This window comes from Eulemur rufifrons, chromosome 7, assembly GCF_041146395.1.
Source record: "Eulemur rufifrons isolate Redbay chromosome 7, OSU_ERuf_1, whole genome shotgun sequence".
NCBI lineage: Eukaryota > Metazoa > Chordata > Mammalia > Primates > Lemuridae > Eulemur > Eulemur rufifrons.
Window position 1 is genome coordinate 110,091,474 of NC_090989.1, and position 24,421 is coordinate 110,115,894.

Here is a 24,421-nt window from a genome sequence, read left to right on the forward strand (position 1 = left end):
AAACTTAGTTTTTACAATCAGTAGTATATTATTTTTCTACTGCTGCTATAATAATTTACCACAAACTTAGTGCCTTAAAACAACACAGATTCATTCTTTTTTTTATTTTTTTATTGATACATAATAATTGTACATATTCATGGATTACATGTTACATCTTGATACAAGCATACAACGTACAATGGTCAAATCAGGGTAACTGGGACAAGATTCACCTAAAACATTCATCATTGCTTTGTGTTGGGAGCATTTGAAAACTTCTAGCTATTCCGAAATACAATAAACTATTGTCAAATATAGTTGCCCCCTTGTACCAGTGAACATCAGAACAATGGCTAAATTATAGAATCAGCTTAAGGGTTTATCAAGGGATGAATGGATAAAAATGATGTGGTGTATGTACACAAAGGAATATTATTTAGCCATGAAAAAGAAGGAAATTTTGTCATTTGCAGAAACGTGGATAGATCTGGATGACAGATTCATTCCTTTGTAGTTCTCAAGACAGAAATCTGAGATCAGGATGTTGGCAGAGCTGCATTCCTTCTGAGGGCTTCAGAGGACAATTTGTTTCCTTGCTCTTTCTGGCTTCTAGAGGTTGCCTACTTTCCTTGCCTCATGGTTCATACCTTGATCTTTAAAGCCAACAGGATAGCACCTTCCCTGCTCTGTGACCTCCTGTGTCCCTCTTATAAAGACTTGTGATTTTAATGGGTCCACCCAAATAGTCCAGGATAATACCCCCATCTAAAGACCCTTAATTTAATTACATGTGCAAAGTTCTTTATGAATGTAAGGTAACATAGGCACAGGTTCCAGGGATTTGGACATTGACTTTTTTTGTGGGGGAGGGGCATTATTCTGTCTACCAAAAGTTGTCTCTTAAACTTGCTAAAATACTTCATCCATTTCTACACTAAATGTTATTTCTTGTATTACATCCTTCCTCCTGAGTTTACTTTTTTTTTTTTCAGAATTAGATACTTTAGCGATCCTTTTCACAAGGGCTCATGGGTAGTAAAGTTTCTTAGTCTATATGAATCAGAAAGTGTGTTGTCAGTGCTACCAATTCACTCATACTTTGTGTTTGACTATACTATGGTATTACTTTAGGGCAACATACTCTGCCCTTAGCCACTCTTGGGATGGCATGGGATCATACATGACCAATTAGAGCAATGCATTTTCCTGACTAGTCATGTGTCCTATCACTTTCAAAAAAGATGCAATGATACTTTTTATGTGATTATTAAAAGTGATATACCCTGGGGAGAGGGAGTTAAGCCAAAGATGGCTACCATCTTGAGGAGAGGAGCTATCGGATAATGCAGCCAATACTCCAGAGAGCAGAGTAGAAAGGTGGAAAGAAATATTGTTTTTGACACTTTTTATGTCTCTTGATCAAGCTATGTGTGAAGCCAGGTCTTTTCCCCAGACTTTTAAATGATGTGACCCAATACATTTTCTTGTTCATTTAAGCCTGTTTTACCTAAGTTTCTGATCACTTGAAATTAAAAGAAACCTATAAATATATTAAAATTATTTATATGTTGTCACATTTTATAATATTTTGTAATAACCACATGCTAATCTTAAGTGAAGCAAAAGATTAAACCCTATAGTTAACATACTTATTAATATTAATATTGAATCAGAGATCCGTGGCACTCACTTCATTCCTGGTATGGTCATATATCTAAAAAGATCAAAATATAGACAGGAGAAAATTAAAAAATGGAAATGATCACATTCCCCTTAGGAAATAACTCATAGCTCACCATGATCATATTTTCCAATTTGGCTTCCACTTGTCCCTAGGAATGATTGTATAACTTACTCTTTTGGATTCTCCAACTTCAGTCAAGAAAACTATGATGGAGAAAGAAAACACTTTCTAATTATTATGTGGCTGTGGATTAGCTGCATAGCCTTGAAAGTCTATGAATTTTCTGGTCCTTCTGTTGATCCATTCCTCATAGACCTCTTTCTAAAGTCCAGGAGCACTCTGAGAATGAATATAAAGAGATAGGCTGGGCATTTATTGTCCATTAGCTCATCTATTGATAGAATGGAAAATTCTTCAAGATTTATCTTTCACTGTTAAAAACTACTCCAAACTTCTTAAAAAATATATAAGGCTTGTACCATGTAGACAAAACACTTTAAGAGAAGGTTTGATAGTTATCTGGGATACACTAGTATTGGACATTTGTTCTGACTGAATAGATATCTATTCTGATTACTCAGTGGGCATAACATACTGAATGGCTAATGTTTGCAATGTCACACTTGAGTGGAGGCAAGTAACTATATAGACGATGGCTTCTGTGAGGTTATATTCTCAGCCGTTAATTAAATATTCTGACTGGCGTGATCATGTCAATAGCTATCTCAATATGCCTAACATATTTAATTAGGATTAAATGAGGCTTTGGAAACATATGGAAGCAAAACATTGGGATGTTAAAGTTTATATGATACACATATGAACACATATACACATAAATATATGATCACATACATGTATATATGAAAGTTTATGTTTTATATATGGATATATGTACTATATATGCACATAAGTATAGATATATAGGCACATACGTATACATTTCTTTTTACTTTATCTTCTAATGGATGATTGCTTTCAAAGAAGAAAAAAGAAGCACAAATATAAAGAAAGTGAAAGTAAATTTGCAAAGACATTGTGTTGCACATATATTAGCATTAACAACATGTAATATATAAAAGGAAAATTTCATATTTTGTTAGCTTACAGAGCCCAGTACACCCAAGAGACACTTAATTAAGAAGTCTCTAAACTGCAAGTTTATTAAACAAGCATACTTAAGAGGGTAAATCCATTACTTTTAAATACAATTTAGGAATCCCACCCTTCTATTACTTATAGTAATTGCTTAAAAATCAGAAATCTATAATTTATAGTTCCTATTTATAGATTAGATGATATTTTCTTCTGAACCAGAAATATTCCATTGACATATATCTATTAAACAATATATAGATTTGTAAGCATAATTTTTCTTATTATAGTTTATAAAAATTCATCATTGGAAATTTTACAAACACAAAAATCTTAACATCTATACATGAACTTAGCCAGAGAGAATAAGTTATAACATTTGCATAACCTCATTATCTCATGTAGAAATAGATAAATATATTCATATTATATAAATACACACTCATGTATGTACACATTTATGTATGTATAGACAGACACATACTATTTTGGAAAATGTCAACTACTTTGGAAGATTTTTGCCCTGTTAAATTTGAATGAGAACAAAAGACTTTGTCTTTGGAGACAGACAACTCTTTTGTTTGGCAAAACTCAATGATCCTTTACGTATGCAAAGATAAAAATCTCACTATGGCATGGAAAGTTTGAGATTATGAGGAGCTATAATTTTCTGCATGTTCTCACAGTTATGCAAGCTGGGAAGTCTGAGATGAAGGCACTGATATTTGTGTCTGGTGAGGGCTCCTCTCTGCTTCCAAGGTAACACTCTGTATACTGCATCCTCTGGAGGGAGGAACAGTGTGTGCCCTTATAAAGCGAAAGGGGACAAATTTCTTCCACCAAGCCCTTTTATCAGGGCATATAATCCTATTCATGAGGGTGGAGCCCTCATGACACAATTACCTCCTAAATGCCACACCTCCTAATACTGTTGCATTGGGGATTAAATTTCAATATGAATTTTGGAAGGAATAAAAACATTCAGACTATAGCAGATAGCTTTGAAGCATTATAATTATTATTATAATATTGGATTTAATATTTACATTTATTTTTTAAAAGAGTTGATAATCTCCACTGAAGATTTGTTTAATAAAGTAAACATCTAAATGTACATTTTTAAAGGAAATGTGTGTTTTTTCATCTGTACATAATGATACTAAAATAGGAAAATTTCAGAATTTTTGAAATAGTTGAGAATGAACATAGAAGGTATACAAGCTAAAGACATACTCAGTAATGTTGACAATTCCATTATGGCTTTCAGCTAAAGTAGGCAATATAGTAGGCTTGTAATGTCTGAGAGCAGGAATCAGTTGATAGCTAAGAGAATCAGAGGAGAAAATTAGAAACTGTGTTAAGAAGGAATAAAACAAAAATCTAACATAAGTTAAGAGGTGCTGTGGTTTAAATGTGTCTCCTCCAAAATTCAGGTGGTTCTAATGTGACAGTATTAAGAGGTAAGTCTTTTAAGAGGTAATTAGGCCAGGAGGGCTTCTCCCTCTTGAATGGGATTAAGGCCCTTATAAATGAGGTTTCACTCAGCATTTGGCCTCTTTTGCCTTTCCACCTTCCACTATGTGTGAATGCAGCAGAAAGGCCCTTAAAAGGCACCAAATGCTGGTGCTTTGATCTTCGACTTCCCAGCCTCCAGAACTGTGAGAAATAAATTCCTATTCTTTATAAATTACCCATTCGTAGGTATTCTGCTATAGCAGCACAAATGGACTAAGACAAGAGGTCACCTGAGAAGTCAAAAAATTTTTATTCTTAAGAAAGCCTTTAGAATAAATCAACAATACTGTCTTCACAGTAGCGAACCTGAATTTGATAAAGCTGAAACATATTTTGCGAATAATTTTTGTATAAAAAATTTTTCCACAGCAATGTTTCTCATTTTTTATTTTGTCAACATCATTTTACTTAGTCCATGAAATTCCATTTTATGAAATAATTTACTTTAAATGCTTGTTTTTTGTCTTAAGAGAATATTATTTGTCTTATTTTTAGCATTTTGTTGTAATATTCAACATTTTTGGCTAAAGAAAATTTACTTGCCAATTTTTGAAAGAGTTTTAATTTTTGTTTTTGTTTTTTAGACAGACATCTTTTCAAAAACAGTTATCTAGAGTAAAGAAAAGGAAAAATAATTTGTTTCTTCAGAATTCTAAGGTGTTTAAATTTTCCAAGCTTTTTCCAAGAAAGAGCTAGAGAGAGGGAAGGAGTGGGAAGGAGTAAGAGAGAAAGAGAAACAGAGAGAAAAAGCAAGGGAGGGAGGGAGGGAAGGAAGAGAGGAAGGGAGGAAGGAAGGAAAAGAAAGTTGTTTATATTATTCCAAGTCTTGTCAACAAGAAAAAAACTCTAACAAGAAAAATGTTTCATTCTTTCAAGAACAATATATGGAAATTATAGATGCTCATCGCTGCTGTGTTGGTTGTCAGACATTGCTTCTAGGCATTTGGCAAGGAGGATGAATATTTAAATTGTATATATATCTTTTTAAAAAGAGATCCAAGTCTAATTCAGGAACAGAAAGCCTTTATTTCATTTCTTCCATATATCATTACCATCTCCTGTCTTCCACACCAGGAATTCTGGTTCTCAAGGATACTGGATATAATAGAATTAGAATATTCTATGTCTGTTTCCTCTATAGCACTTTATACCATTTTAAACACATAATAGTCTCAGAATCACAATAGACTGAGACTAAAAAATATGATTATTGAATAGTTCCAAAAAGTTTTGCATATGCCCTCCCCTAGCTCTCCCCATTTTTTAGGTTTGTAATATATGTACATTATCAGCTCATATTTATGTTACCTATTACAATCTTTTCTTTTAATATGCATATAATGCTAGTTTTATAAGGAATTATGTACTTAATGCTCACCACCAGTTCTTGTGTAGACTTCTCTCTAGTAATTTTGATTATCTAAAGTCGATCCTTTGGTACATTCAAGGGATCAATATTTGCTTCTCTCTAACATTTTAATAACCATTTACCTCTGCCCTCTAAACTTGAATATAAGTTTTGGTACATCTAAAAAATCTTTGATTTACATTTTCTTTCCTTGAGTATACAAAATATGTTTTTTTAACAGTACATAAAACATATTACTCAATTTTCTTTGGATTTACAGAGTTGCTTTCAAAGATTCTGATGACAATCTAATTTTATTTCACTTATTAGTCACAATTATTCTGCCTAAATACACATGAGATATTTTCTTTTTTTCTTTTTGAAGTCCAATAATTTTAAAAGAATTTGCCTTGATATTGGCCTTTCTTGATTGATATTCTCAGGTAAAAAGTGCACTTTTTAAATATGCTGTTTCAAATCTATGTGTTTACTTCAAGACTATATTGAATTACAGTTCTTAATATTGCTTTGATTCCTGTGTTGGATTTATTTGCCTAACTTGGTGACTTGTCTCTTTGTTTCCTTTTCATTTAAAAAATTATCCTTTTTTTATTCTTCTAATTGTCTTAAGGCATATTTTCTTGCTTTATTTATTCTTGTATTTCTACCATCTTAGTCTTCATTTCTAAAATGACTTTTTTCTTACATTTTTTATTTTTCCTTAACTTCTGTCATTTTTTGAGTTTTTCTAATTCATGTTTATGTTTTTCTTTCATGTCTTGAATAATTTTCTGAATGTTTTTCACTTATTTTGAAATAGTATGTAATAGTTTTCATGTTTTTTTGAATTTCAGAATATTACAGGTATACAAATATTTTGGTTACATGGATTGCTTTTGTACTGTTTGAGTTAAAGTTATAAGTGTGCGATCACCCAGATAGTGTACATTGTCCTGGTTAGATATGAGTTTACCCATCCCCTCCTCCCCACCCCCACCTGCATGATTTCCGTTGAGTTTTACTTCCATTTGTGCACATGAGTGCTGATTGGTTAGTTCCAATTTAATAAGGAGTACATGTGGTGTCTGTTTTTCCATTATTTGATGATCTCCAGTTCCATCCAAATTGGTGCAAAAGGTATTAATTCATTTTTTATGGTTGAGTAGTACTCCATGGTATGTATGTGTGTGTGTATATATATATATGAATATATATATGTGTGTCTATGTATATGTGTATATATACACCACATTTTATTAATCCACTCATGAATTGATGGGCACTTGGGCTGATTCCACATTACTGCACTTGTGAGTTGTGCTGCAATAAACATTCAAGTGTAGGTGTCTTTTTGATGAAATAATGTTTTTCCTTTGGGTAAATACTCAATAGTGGGATTGCTAAATCAAATGGTAGGTCTACTTATAGTTCTTTGGGGAATCTCCATATAATTTTCCATAGAGGTTGCACTAGTTTTCAGTCCCACCAACACTGTATAAGTGTTCCTTTCTATCCACATCCATGCCAGCATCTATTGTTTTGGGACTTTTTGATAGAAGCCATTCTCACTGGAAATGGGCTTCATTCCACTTCCAGGGATGCAATGATGGTTCAACATATGTAAATCCATAAATGTGATTCACTACATAAATAGAAGCAAAAATAAAGATCATATGATCATCTTAATAAATGCAGAAAAAGCACTTGACAAAATTCAGCACCATTTTATGATAAAAACTCTTAACAAAATAGGGATAGATGGAACATATATCAACATTATAAAAGGCACATATGACAAACCCACAACCAACATTATACTGAATGGGGAAAAGTTGAAAGCATTCCCATTCAGAACTGGAGTTAGACAAGGATGTGCACTGTCACCACTTCTACTCAACATAGTGCTGAAAGTTCTCACTAGAGCAATCAGACAAGAGAAGGAAACTAAGGGTATCAAAATGCAAAAAGAGGAGGTCTAACTATTATATCACTCTTTGCTGATGATATGATCTTATATTTGGAAAACTCCAAATATTCTGCCAAGAGACTACTGGAATTGATAAATTCAGCAAAGTCTCAGGTTACAAAGTCAATGTACACAAATTAGTAGCATTCCTATATATCAACAATAGTCAAGCTGAGAATCAAACCAAAGACTTAATACCTTTCACATTAGCTATAAAGAAAATAAAATACCTAAGAATATATTTAAACAAGGAGTTTAAAGATCTCTACAAAGAGAACTGTGAATCACTGAGGAAGGAAATTGCAGATGATGTAAATAAATGGAAAAACATATCATGCTCATGGATCAGCAGAATCAACACTGTTAAAATACCCATACTACCCAAAGTGATTTACAGATTCAATGCAATTCCCATCAAAATAACAACATCATTTTTTCCAGATCTAGAAAAAGTAATTTTACACTTCATTTGGAACCAGACAAGAGCCTGAATAGCCAAAGCAACCTTAAGCAAAAGGAACAAATCTCAAGGCATTGCTTTACCAGACTTTAAGCTATACTACAAGGCTATGGCAACCAAAACAACATGGTACTGGCACAAAAAATAGAGATATAGACCAATAGAAGAGAAGAGAGAACTCAGATATAAGACCATCTACATATTGCCATCTGATCTTTGACAAAGCAGACAGCAATATACACTGGGGAAAAGAATCCCTATTCAATAAATTGTGCTGGGAAAATTGGATAGCCACATGTAGAAGATTGAAACAAGATGCATATCTCTCACCACTCACAAAAATTAATTCAAGATGGATAGCAGACTTAAATCTAAGACATGAAGACATGAGAATTCTAGAAGAAAATGTTGGAAATACTCTTCTAGATATTGGTCTAGGCAAAGAATTTATGAATAAGACCCCAAGGGCAATGACAGCAATAACGAAAATAAGTAACTAGAACTTAATTAAATTAAAAATCTTCTGCACAACCAAGGAATCAATCAACAGTTTTCATGTTTTTCTAAGTATGCATAAATGAAAGTAGCATGTTTTCATTGTCTTTAGAGATGTCATGCTGTTCCTTTTCATTTTTTTTATTGTAACTTTGTATGGTATTTTACCTTGATACATTTCTGTTGTATAAGTTTATGTGATTTTAGTTTATCTGTATTTTTAGAGTGAGGTTTGGTACAGATAGCTTTGCTAACTTCAAAGAATCCTCCATTGATATAAACTAAAATGCATACACATAAAATAAAAATATTAATAAGGCATATAAAGACACTTAGTCAATTTTCAATAACTTCACCACAATCTTCAAACAAATTTAAGTCATTGGCATATATTTGTAGTTAAATAATTACATTTTTATCTAAATTACTTAAATATCAATTTCTAGTGCAAAACAAAATGTCACTACATATAAGGGTTATATTTAAAATTAAATATGTATCTGCTTGATAAATGTATTCATGTAACATTTAATAAACTATATCTTTAATGTGCACAGACATAAAAGGGATCAAATATTTTTAAAGTTGTTTAATTAAATTGTTTAATAAGAACATATTTCTCTGAACAATTATGATTTATTGGAATTTGGATTATGATTTTTAAAATAGCATGGCATATATTTGATGTAATAGTTATCCAATATACATTTGAACAATTAATAAATGAATAAAGGAATGAAATTAACAGGTAAAAAAAAAGAAGGCATATAAACAAGGTAATATGCATTAAAAACAGGAAGATGGTTGGTTATGGAAAGTAGAAGAATAGAAGGGATGGAAATAGACAGAATAAACAAATACATAAGAAAAACACTTAATGTAGATAAAAGATGATAGTATGTCATAAACTGAGGAATATCCATATTCATGTTTACACCTGATATCTTCTCTAATGCAAAAGTTTATGGAAAGAATGCATGTTTATTGTATAAAAATTGGAAAACACTAGAAAGATAAAATTTAAATCACCTATAATTCTACACCTTAGAAATAGCTACTGGGAAAATTTTGGAATAATTTTCTTGTCTTTTTTCATGTGTGTGGTTTCTGCAATATTTTTAATCTAGGTTCTCTGTATTTATGTGAGAACCCACGATTCTAATCACTATAGATAGCTCATGGTTTCTCATTTGACATTGCCTTATTTTTGAGTTGTCTAATTCATGCTTATGTTGTTTTTTTATGTCTCAAATCATTTTATTAATAACTTTAGTTTATTTTGTAACATGTAATAATTTTGATGTTTTAAGTGTATCATTTAGCATGCTTTCATTGTCTTTAGGAATGTTATGCTAGTCTTCTTTATTGTTTTTGTTGTAATTTTGTATAATATTTTATCTTGTTATATTTCTGTTGCTTATTTTTATGTGAATTTAGCTTATCAGTATTTTTAGAATGTGGCTTGGTGCAGATAGCTATGCTGACTGCTAAGAGCTCTTCATTGATGCACACTAAAATTGCCTTTTGAGGTATGCTTTCAAAACCATGATTAATAATAAATACATAGATGTTATCATATATTGGTCTATCAATTTAATGTTTGTTATTTAAAATTTATATGGTGAAAATGAATGATTGACTATAATTTTTGCTATTATGTATAAGGTTGTGATTGCTATTATTGTATATAAATATTGATCCAAATCACAATTAGTTTCTCAGGATTCATTCCTAAAAATGGAATTAATAGGTTGTATATTTCCATATTGCTAATCATAAAGGTTAAAAGTTTATAAAATATTGGCAGTTTATGAAAGGGTTCATTTCATCACTCTCATGAATAATTTATCAATTTAATAGGTTAAAAATTTTATGTTTAAATATATTCCTTTGATGAAAAGCAAAGTTGAAGTTAATCTTATTTTATTGGCCTTTTGAATTTCTTCTATTACGAATTATCTATTTTGCAAATTACAAAATAAACTACACCACCACCACCTCCCCTCCACCCCCCAAAATCTTCTCTCAGCCTTCCTCTCTCAGTAAATGGTGCTTGCAAACTACCTAGGACCTACGCTATGAATTGTGATTCTTCCTTGCATCTCACTCTTCATTATCATTTTATACATTTCTTTCTCTAGATTATGCATACAAAAATAATCTAAAATATGCCTAGTTTTCCCCATCTCCTCTGCTACTATGCTAATCTAAACTACCTGGTCTCTGAGCTTCTATTCCCCTCTCTATCCATTTTTTACATGCCAGCCTCACTAATTTTAAAGTGTGGTTCTCTCTAGTCCTTTATGCTTTATGCTCTTCCCAAAAAAGATATTCTACTACCTTTTTAATGGCATTCTTGTTTTCATTAGAATCTAATGCATCATGCTTTCATCATTATTCTTTTCTAGAAATTGAGAATTTTGGTTTGTATTTTTTCTTTGATACAAGTGTTTACTTTTTAAAATAGTTTCCTGGTGAAACTGCCTTTTTGTTGTTATTATTACTATTATTTCATTATGGCTCATTAATGTTTGTATTTCTATTTTTTGAGATATTTATAGCTTAATATATAGTTAATTTTAATAGGGATTTATACACACTTGAAAGAAATGTACAATCTCTGCTATCAGGTAAAAGTGCTTATTATATATTTTTAGACTTTATCTTATGGTTTTTAGGTCTTCTACATTTTTCCTAACATTTTTCCACCTTGATCTATCTAGATCTGAGAGAAGTGTGCTAAAGTTTCCTATTTTTAATGTGTGTCTATTTCTCCTTTCATCGCCTGTAGTTTCTGCTTTATGAAAGTTGCTACCGGTATTTGGTGAATAGATATTAATATCTTCACTGTGAATTGTACTCTTTAGCATTATAGAGTGTCCTACTTTGTATTGTTTAATTCTACTTGGCCTGAATTCTACCTTGTTTTAGATCAAGATCATGGCCTCTGCTTTCTTCTTTCTTGCCTTTGCTTGGTATATTTTTGTTCATGCTTTTATCTTCACCCATTTCTATTCACTTTATTTTAGGTGTCTTTTGCATACAGCATAAAGTTGAATTTTACTTTCTTAGCCAATCTGAAAGTCTTTTTCTTATATTATGTAAGTTGAGCCCTCTAAAATGTATTGATAGAACTGATACATTTGGTCTCATTCTATAATAGAATATTATGTTGTAGAAGCATGAATACATGTATATGTTCCATTATTTTAGCTGTTTGCTCTTTCTTTCTAGTTATTTCCTTTGCTATTTGGGAAGCTTTGGACTCTTTCCAATGGTTAGTTTTATACTAATACCTATCTATAATGCTTTAAATCTCACTTTGTTCTGAAAAAGTTTCTTTCTATTATTAATACTAATGTCAGCGAGGAACTGCTTCTTTTCCTCTCTTGCCAGTCATAAGTATAATCTTAATGCTTGTAAAGCAAAATATACCTAAGTGTCAAGTGCTTATTAATTTTTAATGATATCTTTTCATTCCTAATACCAGTGAGTCAATCAATAAGATTATACTAATTTCTTTTTACTCTACTCTTTCCCCCTGCCCCCATGCCCTAGTTTGTAATTGTTGTATTATTTCTCCAATATCAGAGCCTGTAATATGCACACTATATTTTTCATCTTTATCTCTGTGTTTTTTGGTCTTCAAATACTTACTGCCATGCCTCTAGACCTTATGAAGAAACTTTCCAGATATTATGTCTTTCTGAAACTCTTTCTGTGACGGATTCCTTAGAAAAGGTTTAGGGAAAAATATTCTTTCAAGTATCGCCTTTGTAGAACTCTTTATGGCCTTTATATTAATAGTGAAAGGATGTTTGGCCAGGTATAAGAAGCTCACATATGCTTTTCTTCAGTACAGTAACAATGTTATTTTATTGTTTTGTAACTTAAAATGTTGCTGCTGAGAAATTGGTGCTAATCTCATTTTCTTTCCATTATTTGTTACTTGATTTCTGTATGTGTGGGTTGTTGGTAGAGAGTGGGGATGAAAGATGTGTGGTTCTGAAGTTCTGAAGGCAATTTTTCCTTATCTTTATTGTATAAGTTACATCTTGGTGTCGACTGCTCTGATTCCAAGTACAAGAGGAGTGTGAATTTTCAATAGAACCAATTCTTCTTTTTCTAGAAAATTTGTTGAACTGTGGTTTAAAATAATTTTGTCTGTTCCATTGTTTCAATGTCCATCTTCAGGAACAACAATTAAATACATGTTTGATCAGCTTTACAGGTTTACTCCATCAATTTTTAAAATCCTTTTAATATCTTTCTTTGAGTCTGACTGGTTTTGTTTTGTTTTTCACTTATTAACTATTTATCCTACTTCCTTTACAGTGGTCTTCCTGTCACCACTTTATTTTTATGTTCACCTTATTTTAGTTTTATTTGTAAAGTTTTTTTTTCCTTTTCCAATTCCAAAATATCAGTTTTGATATTTTTCAGTCCTTCCCTCTTATCTTCTTATTAGCTAGCCATATAATTTTGAATTTCTTATTTCTTTATTTTTTTATTTATTTTGAGACAGAGTCTTGCTCTGTCACCCGAACTAGAGTGCAGTGGCATCATCATAGCTCACTGCAACCTCAAACTCCTGGGCTCAAGTAATCTTTCTGCTTCAGCCTCCTGCATAACCGGGACTACAGGTGCGCCCGGCTAATTTTTCTATTTTTAGTAGAAATGGGATATCACTCTTGCACAGGCTGGTTTTCAACTCCTGACCTCAAGCAATTCTCCTACCTTAGCCTCCCAGAGTGCTAGGATTACAGACTTGAGCCACCACACCCAGCCTGAATTTCCTAATAGTGATATTCTTTCAAAGCTTCTAATGTTTTCTTTGTATTACTTTGAAATATTATGCCAGGGTTTCTATCTATTATGAGGCTACATTTTTTGATGTGTTCTCACTGTCTGTTGGAACATTATCATGATAATTTTTATTACTTTTTAGCAGTAACTTTTATTGGAGTTAGATTACATTTTTCTCACATTTTTAAGTGAGATTAATTTTCCTGGGCTATTAAAAAGAGGCTTCTTAGAAAAGAAATGGGTAATAGCATAGCTTTCTATATATTATGGCTTAAGGGTTTCCTCTTTATGTTGCTCCCAGAAAGGCTCAAAATATGTTCTATTCACACAGATCTAAGTCTATTCAGGAAGATTTTTAGTCTCCAGCCCTATACTTAGCCCATGAGCTCTATAAGCCTTGCCTACTCAAATGGTGCTTTATGCTTTTGACATTATATTTTGCTGTTAAAGTACCTGTTGGAAAGTTTCTCCTTTCTACATCTTACCCATCTGGTCCTTTGACCTGTATCTCTACCAGTCATTTCAGTCCTGCTCAATTTTGTTTCTGTGTCTAGGTGTGTTTGTTTGTTTCCAGTTTTCTTAGAGTAAATCTCTGTTCTGAAAGTCAAAGAAGATGGGGGAGACAGTTCTCGAATATTTCATTGATTCCCAAGGCCTAGATTTCCCACTAAGTATGCAGTTTTCCCAGGTCTACACATTGATTTACCTGTACTTACCTTCACCTTGGAGGCTGTGACAATTTTTCCCAGGTTCCCTGTTATTCTCAGATCTACCCAATCACTTCTACTCAGGGTAAGCTCCTTCTCCACTTGGAAATATTTGCTACTATTGTTCTTTTCTCCCTGGATTTGTAGAGTATATTGTAATACTTTTTGACTCTCAGTTTCTCCCATATCTATTGATTTGTGTAGCTTCTTCCAGTAGTTCGTCCATACCTACCTGATTCTGTAGTACAATTACAATCATGATTTATGAAGCCATAAAGTAATATTATTTGAGAATTGAAAGTGTCTCTAGGAAACTCCTAGAATAGGCAACTAATTTTTCAGATAAAGAAACTCAGGTTTTCTCATGATCCCAAGGTTTGTAGCTATTACTACATGTAATACTTGTCTTCTTAATACTTATATCTTAACCCTCCAAATAGTAAGTTCTTCAAATTCAAGGACAATGCCTCATTCATCTTTAATGTTTTCTATAAGCATCTGGGATGGAGCTAGGACTGTCAGGGGAATTTAGAAGGTACTTACTGAGGTGAAATTAAATAAATACATTTGTTCATTCAATAAATACTTATTGAGTGCTTCTTGCATAGAGTACGGTTTTAGGTACTTGGTATATATCAGCTGAGAAAGATTTTTTAATCCTCTAATTCGCTGGAGTTTATATTCTAACATGGATAGAAAGACAAATGAGTATGACAAACATGTAAATTATGTGGAATGTTAAAGAGTAAAAGAATAATAGGAAAATATAAAGCACAGAGAGAGAGCTGGGGAATGGAGGAGAGTGTAATTTTTAATAGTATGATCATCATGCAGATGGTGAAATTTGGGGCAAAACTTGAAGCAAGTGTAAAGTGTTAAGTGTTAATCATGTAGATACCTGGATGGTGTTCCAAGCAGAAGAAACATCCAGTGCAAAGACCTTGACACAGTAGTCTGTCTGCAGGAACAAGGAATAGCAAGGGAACTAATATGTCAGGGCAGACTGAACAAAGGAAAGAATTGTAGGAGTTAAGGTAATTGATAAACTATGGGTGGGTGTATATGGAGCAGGAGTTAGAGTTAGATCATGTAGGTTTTATAAGCCACTGTAAAATTTTTGGCTTTTACTCTGAAATAAGAAGAGATGACAGGGTTGGGGGAATAAGAAATGTCATGATCTGGCTTATATTTTTAATAGATTGTTTTGGCAGCTGTATTGAGAATTCATGATGGGAGGTGTGTATTAGTCCATTTGTACTGCTATAAAGGAAATGCCTGAGGCTGGGTAATTTACAGATAAAAGTGGTTTATTTGGCTTACAGTTCTGCAGGCTGTACAAGAAGCATGGTACCAGCATCTGTTTCTGTTGAGGGTTTCAGGGAGTTTCCAATAAAGGTGGAAGGCAAAGGGGGAACAGGTGTGTCACATGGTAAGAAAGAGGGTAAGAGATGGAGGCAGTGATTCCAGGCTCTTTTAAACAACCAGTTCTCATGTGAACTAATAAACCAAGGACTCATTATCTCAGGGAGGGCACCAAGCCATTCATGATGGATCAGCCCCAATGACACAAACACCTCCCACCAGGCCCCACCTCCAACACTGGGAATCAAATGTCAACATGAGATTTGAAAGGGCCAAACATCCAAACCATATCAAGATGGAAGGGTGGAAGTAGGAAGACCAGTTAGGAGGATGCCTCAGTAATTCAGCTGAGAGAGCATGGTGGTTTGACCAAGTGGTATCAATGAAGGTGATGAGAACCAGTCAGTTTATAAGAAGAGCCAGCAGGATTCTCTAGTATATTATATAAGCAATGTGAGAGAAAGATCACAGATGACCCTAAGGTATTTGACCTGAGCAACTGGTAGGGTGACTAGCTCATTCTGGTTTGCCCAGAACTTTCCTATTCTAGCAATGAAAGTCCTTCATCCTAATAACTTCTTCAGTCCCTGGTAAACTGGGATGGTCGGTCACCTTAACAACTGAAAGAAAAAAGCATTATTGTAAGACTGCATGTAGATTTTTTTAGGAAGACTAGGAATCTAGTTCTGGACATGTTAAGTTTGAGTTACCTATTAGACTCCCTATCTATTAGTGAAGATTTTAAGCAGATGGTTGAATGTTGATGTCTGAAGTTCAGGAGAGTGGTCAGGGATGGAAGTATATATTTGGGAGTTTTTGGCCTGCTATAAGGGAAAATACATTTATATAAGCAACAGGTTTCTTAGGCCAAACTAAGATGACTGCCTCAGTGTTTTTTCCAGCTCAGCTCCCCCTGGGTAGCTGGTCTTCTGGGGAGGCATGTATCAGCATACACTCATGTAACCAAGGTGTTATCTCCTGTAACCCCATGTGATTGAGCTTTCTCATGGCATGTTGCCACTTTGGTTCAGAGCCATATGTAAGTGCTCGCCATATTCTTGCCCATGCTTTTCACCAATGCTGTATTCCCCGAACAATAAAGAGTATGTCTCACCTGCCTGCTGCCACTCACCTTTTCTTCCAATTTCTGAAGCCTGCGCAGGAGCACAGGCTAGCCACAGAGCATCCTCCTCACACCTACAGATAATGTTTAGAGTCCTGAGTCTGGATGAGATCATCAATAAATGCAGATGGGGAAAAATATCAATATTTAAAGGTCCAGAGAGAGAAGAATTGAGCAAAAGAAGATTTAGAAGGAATGAGCACTGAGGTAGGATGAAAACCAAGAAAGTGTGGTACTCTGAAATCCACGGGAAGAAAGCATGCCAAGGAAGGCAGAATGATCAGCTGAGCAAATGCTGATAAGGTTCTAGTAAGAAGAAGATGGAGAACATGACTACTGAAGTTAGCAACGCAGAAGTCTGTGAAAAGTTAGGTTTAGGTGACGTGGTGGGCACAAAAGCACGACTGGAAAGGGGCTAAATGGAAATGGGAAAAGAAAAATTGAAGGCAGCAGATATGTACCATTATCTGAAGGAGTTTTATGGAAAAGGCTCAGAGAATTGGTGAGACAGCTAGCAAAAAAAAATGGTTTGAGAAAATATTTTTAGATGAAAGAAATAATACCATGTTTGTCTATTACTGGAAATGACCCTGTAGAGAGAAAAAGAAATGATTATTTAAAGAAGAGTGAGTACTGCCAGTGAGATTTTCTTAATTAGGTAAAAGAAAATGGGATTACACAGCAAAACTACTTACTAGACAAATGCAGATTTCAACTATGTACACAAGACTCTTAGAAAAAAGTAAGCGGCAGCAAAACAGATAGTAGTTTTTGCAAAAGAATAACTACTGGAGTTTGTGCTATAGTCCATCTAGATGAAATTTCAATCCATGGATACGCATGTACAGTGCCAAATATTTTACTGTACAGAATGATTCAGCGGCATCGTGAAATCTTCAATCTCTAGAAAATATTTACATGCTTTTAACTAGGGTAGAAGGAGACATTAAATATTTATTTTAGAAGGCTTTCTAACCCATAAGTATTGAAACAAGAAACTATTTCAGAGTAATTTTTAACCAATCAGAAAATTCCATTAACTTATTATCTGTTTTCCCAGAACTGCTATACTTCTTTTGTTTCCAATTAAGTAAGTTATATATTCTGTGTTGAAATGGGATGAATCTATGGATACACTCTTCAGAACCTTATCTGAACTCCCAGGTCCATGGTCTACAAAGATTCTACTGGATATAAATATAAATGTATTATTTTTCCCTCTGTCACTTATCCTCATTGGTTGGGTTCTATTCAGTAACCATCAATTCATTTTGATAATTACCTTAAAGCCTATATATTTTCTTAGATATACTGTTCTTTACATTGAAGCCCACTTTGCTGACTTCACCTAAATAGAGATTGGATTTATCAGCAAAAGGAAAGCAGGTGAAAACCAGACCAGATGTCGATAATTATATGAGGCACTAATTAACACTACCTAAATGAAACAAGTTTGTCTTTGTTAATATGTCATTTGCACACTATCACTCCTAGGCCTGAGGAAATATCCTGTACATGATCACCTTATTGTGTTCTGTCATAATAGTGCCATTGTTATATCTAAACAGTTTCTGAGTGGGACTTTCCAGCTGACAGACAAAATGTATAAACTTTCATTTCCAGTTAATGCCTCTAGTCCTAACTATATTATTAATTTTTAATAATTATTTAAATGCTTCAGACCATAATCTAAAATAAAAATGAATAAACATATGAGCCACAAATAATTTGTGTTTTCTGGAAGGTCTAAATACATTGTGATTTTTTTATTATGTGAAGTTTTATAATCCAGTTAGGTACTTGAATCTGCCTTTTTACACCGAATATACTGAATTTTATACATCCAGCCATAAATATTTCTAGTTTTAAAAGTAATCATTAACATTTAAAACAGGAAGTAGAATGTGTAATTTTTCTCTTCTCACATGAGCACACATGTGTATAGAGGGAAGTAAATCTCAAGTGAAATCAAGCAGGGTGGAGGGGAGCAGGGGAGATAGGTGAAAACGTACCTAACAGGTACAATGAAGACTATCTGGGTGACAGGCACACTGACTCGAGCATTACAGAAGCGATCCATGTAACCAAAAATATTTGTACCCCTATAATACTTTGAAATTAAAAAAACACATCCAAATGAATAAAAAGAACTAAAAATAGAGCATATGCCATTATTCTATTTTTAATAAAAGTTGAAAATGGCAGTAATCACACACCAACACACACACAGACATACACCCTCTGAAAAAGGTATGCCAGACATACATGAACTTTGAGGCAAAGCAATTAGAAGACATAGTGTTTCAACCACGTGAAACTCATTAACTCCCTAGAGGATAACAGGTGAGACAATTCTGAATGACTCTGTTAAAAGCTCTGGTTGAAGAGATGAGGACCTCAAAAGAGACATGAGAAACTCGTGAGGAAAGTATAAAGACTGTATGGGACCTTATTCCTGTACTGCCCTTCAATAGGAGCAGTAAAGACTCAGAAAAGGGACACTCCTGTCCTGGACCCCACACTTTAGAGGGTCTTGTATATCTTGTATATCAGCAACACATAAAAATAAATTCATTAAAACACATAGGTGCCCCTCTGTCACAAATAATTCAAGGCTCAGCACTGGTACCACACAGTTACCCATTGGCTCTTGGGACTAATAGCTCTGAGATTCCAGGAGAACTCTCATCCACAGCTCTTGCTGAATGCATTTGAACATCTCGAGGGCTCGCAGATTGTGCCAGAAGAGATGGGTACTGCTTTACCGTTCACGGAGGATTTGCGTAGCTGAAGAATTTAGGGAAGAGAAAAAGACAAATTAATTAATTTGTAAATCTTTCATCTCAGGTAGTTTGAATGTAATATTTCTTGCACAATAAAGATTTGTTTACCATAACATCACACTCCAGTTTTCTTACTTTTCATCAGGTTCTAATTCTTAGTTCCAAAGGTATTTACCATATAGTTGTGGTATTATAAAAGTTGTATAGAGTGGCTGAGAAACATTTCGCAATATTAAAAAATTCACATTCCTCTTATATTTGTATAAATGTAATTCTAAAGGTAACATACTTGCAGCTAAATACAGATTCCTGGTATTAGCAGCTACGTGGACATTGAATGCTAGAATTATGAGTAGTTTTGTTTTAATAAAATGTTTACTAAGATTTAATTTCTATGGAGACCAGTTGCTGGCTATACTAGATCAAGTTTTATTCGAAAAGCAACTTGAAAGAATTGAGCAACATATTGCTATTTTCATTTTTCTTTAAAATACGTAGGTATTTAAGCATTTGAAAGAAGAACTGTATGATTTTAGATGTTATTTTAAGAGATGGTGAAAGCATGATATAAGTAGAGTAGCTTGTTTGGAGAAAACATAAAATATTTTACCAATGAAACAAGTTGTATGTTACTCCATTACGGAGGTCAAACATGGTATATCAGTTTGCTAAGGCTGCCATAACAAAGTACTACAAACTGGGTAGCTTAAACCACAGAAACTTATTATCTCACAGTTCTGTAGTCTGTAAGTCCAACATCAACGTATTGGCAGGGTTGATTCCTTATGAGGGCTGTGAGAGAGAATCTGTTCCATGCTCCTTTACCTCTTGTGGTTTACTGGTGATTTTGGCATTCCTTAGCTTGTAGTTGCATCATTCCAGTCTCTACCTTTATGTTCACGTGGTGTTCTCCCTGTGAATAAGTCCTTGTCCAAATTTCTCCTTTTTATAAAGACACCAGTTATATTGGATTAAGGGCCTAGCCTAAGCAAGTATTATCTCATCTAAACTAATTACATCTGCAACAACCCTACCTCCAAATAAGGTCAGCTTCTTAGGTACTGGGAATTAAGACTTCAACATACACATTGTGGGGTGGGGGGGACATGATTCAACCAATAACATGTGGTATATAAAGTTTAGCAAAGTAAAGTTTTATTCAAAATTAAAATAGTGAAAAGTAGGGACCACAATGCCTTAAGAAATGTTTAATTTAACATTATACTTATAACACAAACTATGTAAATATCTCAAATACAATAATATAATAGTAATTTTGCTGAAATAGAGGCAATAAAACAAATTTCACAAAAAATTATAAGAATTTATTAACTGTGCCAGCCCTTGTTTTATTACTCATCTAAACATTACTCAGCTATTACCAGATCACCCAAATATGCACAATAATAAAGTGCAATTATTTGTTAGTATTTTGCTGACTTTTTAATCACATGAAAATGATTACATATTTTTTTAATTTTGTTTTTATGAAGGCATATTTGTCAATGTCAGATGATAGAAATATTTTTTATTTGTCAGATTGTTTTATAATTTTAAATAATCACTATATGTGGTAGTGGGCTTCCATTTGTCATTTTCTCCTGGGCTCCACAAACATTAGAAGCAGTCCTGTGTATTCTGTTTCAAGAAATAACAAAGCAGACCCTTCAGAACAGAACTCAGCAAAGCCATTTTTATTTTCTTACCCAAAATGAGAAGATCCAAAAATTTCTAAACAATTTGATTTTAAAAACTTTTAGAGATATGGATAAAATAGTCATATATCTACTTTAAAATTAAATTCTCTATAGAGTTAGTTACATGAATACTTTTTTTCTTGTTGAAAGATATTAAAAAGGTTAAAAATAAATAAATAAAATAAAATAAAAAGATATTGAAAAGGTACAAATGTTTTTGTTACATGAATACCTCATATATGCTTAAGTTGGAGCTTTTAATGTTCCCATTAGTATTCTTTGTACCCAATAGGTAGATTTTTACCCCTCATCTGCCTATCCTCTCCCCCCTTCTTGGTTTCCAATGTCCTTTACATCTCTTTGTGCCCATGTGTGCCCATGTGCGCCCATCATTTAGGTCCCAATTATTAGTGAGTACATGTGGTGTTTGTTTTTCCATTCCTGAGATACTTCACTTAGGATAATGGTCTCTAGTTCCATTCAAGTTGCTGCAAAAGACATTATTTCATTCCTTTTTATGGCTAGGTAGTACTCCATAGTATATACACTACACATTCTCTTTATCCACTCATGAATTGATGGGCACTTAGGTTGATTACACATCTATGTAATGGTGAATAGTGCTGTGGTAAACATTTGAGTCATTTTTGATAAAATGACTTCTTTTCCTTTGGGTAGATACCCTGTAGTGGGATTTCTGGATCAAATGGTAAGTCTATATTTATTTCTTTGAGGAATCTCCATACTGTTTTCTATAGAGGTTGTACTAATTTACAATCCCTACAACAGTATATAAGCATGCATTTCTCTCTGCATCCCTGCTAGCATCTATTGGTTTTTTGACCTTTTAATACTGGCCATTCTCATGAATACATTTATAAATTATGAATAGGAATAAGAGGGAGAAAGATGGTTGACTAGAGATATCAGTTACCAGATCATCCCAAAAAGAAGAAAAAGTTTCTGGTAAAAAAAAAAAAAAAAAAAAGAAAGAAAAAGAAAAAAAGTTTCTGGTGAAAAAGCACAGACCAAGTGGAATACTTAAGGAAGAGTGCCAGAATTTACCCTTACCAAAATAGATGACATGGGAAGAAGTTGTGAAGCAGAACAAAGAGCAAGATTTTGGCAGAGAGCACCCCCCAACCACCACCGAGGAATTTGGAGTCTGGCAGAAAGAGTAGGCGGGAGCGTTTATTTTTCCTTCCCTCACACCTGTAGCAGTCTGCCAGCTCCGATCTGTCAGGGAGCCCTTCTACCCTCAGGAGTCCAAGTGCTGCTGCTGCTGGCAAACTGAGAAATCCTTAAGAACAGACCACTGACCTGCCAACCCACGTAGGGTCATTTCCTTTCACCACAGACCTGAGCCAAGGTGGGCAGGTGCCATACTGTTTGCCCACCCACTGTGTGCCTCAATCTTGCCTAGGGAGTCACATCCCTTCAGTCTCCTTGTTACTGGATCCCACACAAACATTCCCCATCACCCACTTTGACTGTGAATACCCCAAAGGAACAAGATGACACAAGACAGCAGCAATATGTTTGGAGTCCTGACCCATAGGGGTTGCTGTCCCAAGAGGACAGGGAAGTGCCATGAGTACTTTTTGGGACAAAGGACACTCTCCTGCTCCTGAGAGTCTCTGACTCATGATCCAAATTGTCTGCACTTCTCCAAGTGAAGACAGAGCAGAGTCTGTAGTGTAGGAGACTGTTCCCACCTTAGAGCAGAAGCAGAAATGGAACCCAGGAAGGAACTTGGAGATGGGGGCTTCCCTTCGTCTAATCATGCAATGCTGCAGACATGGCCACCTCTACTCCCAAGCAAGAGTTTTTGATACAAGTGTGACAGTTCTGGGCTTTCAGAGGGTGTGGGGGCATTGCACCTTCAATAATACTGTGCTTGCCATGCCTGGGTTTTCCATGGAGGGTGCACCTCATTTCTCTCCCTTCATGGACATTTTTGCAGCTGTCCCAATTAAGGAAACTCAGCCCTTGGGTCTCTACATCACTGGATCCACAGCTAATGTTCCCTAGAACCCACTCAGACCACAGCAGCCTAAGGGGACCGGTGGATCTGATGGGAACTGTGGGACAACTGGAGCTTGGGCATTAGGGCAGACCACTTCCAACTGAGAGGAGAGTGCAGTACAATAGTGTGCCCCTCAGGACAAAGGGTACCAGAATACCAGCTCTCCCCAGTTCAGAGCCTTCTCCACCTTCTCTTCCTTCTCCCCTCCCCCACCCACTGCTGTTGAGGCAGTTGCATCTGTTCCTACTCAGGACTGGCGAGGGTCCCACAGGGGATGATCAAGCGAGGGCACTTGGGAGCATCTGCTCCCACCCCCTACAGCTTGCTCACCATACCCAGGCTTCCACAGAGATTTCATATACCCCAAGGACAAAAACTGCTGCTTCCACTGAGGGAGGGCAGGGTGAGCAGTTCTTGCCCCCAACTGCCTGCCTCTACTGGGAGATACCTACCCTACCTGGAGGCAAATCTGAGACACAACTGCCTATTTCAGCCGTGGCCCATAGCCATTCTAATAGCCCAGCACACAACATGTGCCTTTACTGCCTCTGCTGTAGCTGGGCCAGGATGGGAGCTGGAAATAGAGGCGCTTTTGTGTCCCAGAAGGACAAAAACCATTGCTAAGAGAGGAATGTGTGAGTAGCCTGTATGCCCCATAGCTGCCTGCTTCTGCTAATCTCATTGAGAAGGGCCACCCATTTTGTGGCAGGTTCAGAGTGTATACACCTGAGCATTCTTCTGGACCAGGAGATCACCTTGCTCCTCCCTATCACAGCCAGTTCAGTGCTTGAACTCAGGGAAGCCCAAGGGCAATTTTGCCAGCCTGGTTTCAGTCTTGTCCCCTAGAACTCAAGCATGCCATCCTAGGGACTGGGGTTTGCCTAATCTGGTCCACTACTGTTGGCACCTGAATACTCTTCCAGGAGTCTGAGGTCCAGCCAACCAAAATTGCCACCAACACCACAGTGGGTATGTACCTTCATGAGCCAAACGGCAGCAAAGCTCTTTCTCTTTACACTGAGCAGCAGTTTTTAGCAAAGAAGAATAGGTGAACTACAAAGCTATCTATTTTGAACTGAGGAAAGAGGCTTCAAATGAGAAGGAACCACCATAAGAACTCTGGCATTATGAAAAAACAGGCTATATCAACACTCCCAAAGGATCATACTAGCTCTCCAGCAATGGACTACAACAAAAAGGAATTTTTTCAAATGTCAGGTAAAGAATTCAGAATATGAATCACAAGTAAGCTCAACAAGATCAATGAGAAAATTGAAAATCAATATACATACACACACACACACACACACACACAAAAAAAACACAAAAAATTCAGGACATGAATGAAAAAAATCACTAAAGAGATAGATAT